The sequence below is a fragment of the Scylla paramamosain genome, chromosome 14 (assembly GCF_035594125.1).
Source record: "Scylla paramamosain isolate STU-SP2022 chromosome 14, ASM3559412v1, whole genome shotgun sequence".
In the NCBI taxonomy this organism is placed as follows: domain Eukaryota; kingdom Metazoa; phylum Arthropoda; class Malacostraca; order Decapoda; family Portunidae; genus Scylla; species Scylla paramamosain.
The window spans coordinates 11842423-11847422 of NC_087164.1; positions in this window are offsets into that span (position 1 = coordinate 11842423).

Genomic DNA, 5000 nt, shown 5'->3' on the forward strand with positions numbered 1-5000 from the left:
GTGCGTGGAGGTACAGAAAATATGCCGCAATGTCAGTATCAGTTTGGGTTGTGTTGTTTAAGACTATGGCGAGACTCATATTGAAATCATTACATTATTAGTCTTTCAAAATGTTTAGATTTTTTAGTCTTGCTACTGAAATTATATCGTTTTCCTATGTTGCACATTTTTTTTTTTTTGCATCCATAGTTATCTGGGTACCTATTTTCATGTTTAGATTCTCCCTCATTCATTCTTTCCTTCCTTCTTCTTCTTACTTTCCCATGAATTTCTTCCTTTAATTAATCTTGTTGTCGCATGCTCTTTCCTCTTCTTTCGTGTTTCATTTAGCTTTGGTGTTTCTTGGATTGCGACAGTATTATGAAAAAGCCTTGAATTTTAATCTCTTAAAATATTAAAATCTTTGAGATTTGCATCAGGAATTACACTGACATCCCTTGAAGCCTCTAGAAATATCAAGATCCAAGAGAATTTACATCAGGAAGAATATCAAAAACCCCTTGAATATTTAACCCTCAAAACATTAAAGAGCTTTCATCAGGAACAATATATGAAACCCTTTGAACACCCCGAAGAATTCAGTACAATCCCCTTTATTAACGTCCAGAGCGTCAGAAATAGCAGGTAAAGAAAAGTCCATTGAGTATTCCCAGGCATCACAGCGTTCACCCCACCAACAGAGAGAGAGACGGTGTGTTTTGATGGTGGCAGGAGCAGATTAAGTTACTCCAACCTTTATCTTATTCGGGGAGGTTTCATCATCGCCGCTTTGTGTTGCAGTGCTTCTAGTCTTGCAGTGGTGTGGGAGAGGTGTGTGTGGAGGGGAAAAGAGTGGAGCTGACCCGAGAACTGACCTCTACGTGATCTTGGTGGGGATAGACGAGTGTTTTATATAACGGTGACATTGTTGCTCTCCTGTGCAGTGTCATAGGGACAGAGAGAGAGAGAGAGAGAGAGAGAGAGAGAGAGAGAGAGAGAGAGAGAGAGAGAGAGAGAGAGAGAGAGAGAGAATCAGAATAATAATTTGTATCCTTTGAAAAACAGTCCTTAAGAGAATCTGAAATGTTTAACAATACGAGTATATGTTTCTTTATCTCCTCCTCCTCCTCCTCCTCCTCCTCTTCCTCCTCCTCCTCAGCCCTCTCCAACTCCTCTTCATGCACCTTCCCTCCTCCAGCAGTGACGAGCAGTGTTTTCCTTTCAGCAGGTGAGGGCGCCTCCAAGTGCAGGACCTTGTAGGGTAAACTCCACTAATTGCCGCTAACCAGGAACACGCCGTGCCTCCCCAGAATCCATCCAAACTTTCCCTCCCCCTCACCAGCCCATTTTATCTACGTTTCCTCCTGTATCCACTGTTTTCGTTTGTGGTTTATTGTTTTTTCTTTCTTTTTCTTTTTCTTTTTCTTTTTCTCTTTTTTTTTTTTTTTGCCTCACGAGCTTTCAGTAGATTTTGTTTTGTACTTTATTTTTTTTTTATCTTTCTGTGTGTTTCTCTCATTGTCCCTTTTTTAAAATACACGTAAATGACTTACTGTTAAGAGAGGCAAGGTACAAGAATATTTTACCGTTACTTTGATTTGATAATGTAAGATGGTGATTACAATTTATTAATGTAGTATAGTGGCGTATAGTGCTACAACAGGCGAAACTCTAGTAAAAGAATGTTTTTTTTTTTATATACAGATTACGCAGTATAGCAAAACCTCTTCATACAGGCACGTCCATAAAATAGATTCAGTGTTGTATTCGCTCATAATTACATTCAGGAAATACTTCAAAAGACAATATGAACAACAACAACGAAAATAAAAAAAAGTGCAACATTTAATACTCATTTGTTGCGTTGGTGACTCTCAAGCATTCTTCTTTTTTTTTTTCTTTAGAGAGAGAGAGAGAGAGAGAGAGAGAGAGAGAGAGAGAGAGAGAGAGAGAGAGAGAGAGAGAGAGACGCACCGTCAACTGCATTTACCTGTAATCCTCTTCCCGGGTGAACACAAAACACGAAGCTAATGTTTTGTCGCTGATGGAAGACTCGCCTTGAAATACTGAACGCCGCAGCGCTGCACTCGTCTAACTTTGTGTATCTTTCCCGTGTTGTTTTGCCGTGCCGTGGCTCTCCTGTCTGTCTGTCAGTATGCATGTATGCTTGGTTAGCTGGCTGGCTGTCTGGCTGGCTGAATGGGTGAATAGATAGATTGTTGTCGGGTCTCTCTCTCTCTCTCTCTCTCTCTCTCTCTCTCTCTCTCTCTCTCTCTCTCTCTCTCTCTCTCTCTCTCTCTCTCTCTCTCTCAACACTTACTAAACAGCCAACAAATTGCCTACGCAGCGGAGTGGTGGGAGGAGCAAGGGGAGGGACGGAAGAGGAGAGGTTCACTGTGAGGGGAAGAAGTAGATGAGTGGCTGAGGGAGAAAGAAAGAGAAAGGAGGAAGGGAGGGAGAGAGTGAAGAGGTGGATAGAAGGGAAAAAAAGGAAGACATGAAGGAAGGGAGAGGGAGGTGGAGGTCTCTGCAGGGGGTTAGGGAGGAGGGTGAGGGTGGAGAGCGAGGGTAGACATAGGGAGTGGAGGGACCGGTGGGTGTATTAGCATCAATCATGAGGCGAGCAGCGGCGGTGGACGGGCCGCGTGTGGAGTCACAAGGCAAATATTGAAACTGCCCTCCTCGCCTCGCCGGGACCAGCGGTGATGTAGTTTCCTGCTAATGGGTGGCGGTAATGGGGCGCCGCGATTGGCCAAGGGGTAATGAGGGGAGCTGGCTGGCCGGCCGTGAAGAGGGGAAAGGGATGGCACGGAAAGAGAGAGGGGAAAGTGGCTATTCTTTTCCTCCTTTGCTGTTCGTACTCTCCAACCCCTTCTCTTCCCCCCCCCTCTCTCTCTCTCTCTCTCTCTCTCTCTCTCTCTCTCTCTCTCTCTCTCTCTCTCTCTCTCTCTCTCTCTCTCTCTCTCTCTCTCTCTCTTAACTACACCTTCTCCGTCATCATCCTTTCCCCGGTCTGGACAACACACGGCTCTTAGAAACAAAAGGCACGCGATTAAGAATGTAGCCCCGCACAAGTTAGGAACACAAGAGGAAGCAAGAGAGAGAATACTCTTGGGCAGGAGTGAGTGAAGACTCCTTTGTAAATATTCAAATTAGCGCCATTGTCTCGGCCAGCTTGTCGGAGCGCACGGCGTAATGGAAACATCACTAAAACTTTCCTCTAGAGCACGTCTGGGGAACGGGGAAGAGACAAGGCTGGCTAGGGACCACCACACGACGTGCCGCTCTCTGCCTCCTCCTGGGGTGGCTTTATGGGTGTCTTGTGGACCCTCGTGCTGTTATGGAAGCGTCTTATGGCCTTTAATGAGACCTTTAATGATGTACTGATGCTAGGACACTTGTCGGTCCGCCACTTTGGGAAGGAACTGATGTGTAGGGCAGGGTTTCTAGGCTCGTGTTCAGGTGGTTTGGACGCCGTGATGTGAATGACCCACGCTAAGAGGCGACTGTGATTTGTCAGCCTGTTCCTCTGCAAATATTCATTGTGACGTGGTTTACTCAAGGCTGGTCTGTTAATGTCCCTCAGCTTTTTCCATTAGGTTTAGCGTTTTCTTGAATCTGAAGTCGTCTGATCTGTTGATTCTTTTCTTTGCAAATTTTAAGTGACAGGCTAAGTGGATCAGAGGACGTGTGTTTGAGAGAAAGCAAAACACAGAGGAAATGAATAAGGAATGTTGAAGCCAGTGGGGTCTGTTGACTTGTTGTTACTGATAATTTAATAGCTCAAGCATGTACCTGTGTCCTCTCTGTGGGCCTTACCTATTGCTGGCACTGAACTTGTATCATTGCCTCATAAAGCAAATTAATTCAATGACTCTTTACCTCACCACCTCCCTTTAATGCCTTGACTATCCCAGTTTTTGTGTCGTAGCCAGTCCTGTTGAAGAGTAAAGAAAAACAGTAAGAGATATAGATATAAATATTGAATACCCTTGTGCTTATAGTATGTAAAGAGAGTCACTAAACACCATGCCTACAATGCCACTCTCTCAACACCACATCTAGCCTGGTGTACCCGGCCGCCGCTTCTCGTCCGCCTCTGAGACACTCGTTATTCTGTGCTGTTCATAACTTCTACTCACAGTTCGTATGTTCTCGTCCCTCAGAAGTCACGCGTCGGAATAATAACTGTGATTTTCCTCTATTTTCAGGTAAGACTCACGATTGGCTGGCCGCCCCTGAACGTGGCCTCGCTCCTTCTGGGAGCCTTAACCGCCAGGCCTCGCCGTGGCGGTCACGTGTGGTGCAGTAAGTGAGACAACACTAGTATCTTTGTGATGTAAATACCCGCCAGCTGTGTATATCCCTAAATTCTTCTCTATTTGATTTAACCTCTTAGCTCGAATATCTAAAGGACCTTTTCATGAATATTTTGCACCTGTAGTCTCTCTATCGTCTATCCAGCGCACTCAAGCAGAGCTGCATATATAGAAAATATGATGAGGCAAAATGTTAGGGACTTGAAATCGCTGTCTTCTCTCCACGCTATACTGGAGTAGAAATAAGAGGGTAAACATTCCCAGGTATAATTAACATCAGTAAGACATGTGTTCTCAGTCATTGCTCCGTACAAAAGAATAAGTAATTTCTCGTATTAGTAAATATACCAGCCCTCTATTCCCCTTAATACACCTGAGATAACACCGCTCTTTCTCTCACCAACCTCAAAGCATCACATAACCAGTACCCAACAACACCTTACGTAATATCAGAGATTGAGGAACCGGCCCCTCGTTACCTTGGCACCGAGGGAGGGTTGGTGTGGGTGGTGCCCCGCTGAGTCAACACGATGCATGTTCTCAGTGGCTCCTCCTAATCAAGAACGCCTCCTTAATCGATCAGCTAACGTCAACATGGTGCGCTGGCATCAGTCAATATTTACTCTGATTTGTGTGTGTTCCCGATGGCGTGTAGGACTGGGGACTGAAGATTGGGGATTTGGGGAAGACTGGGGGTGCGTG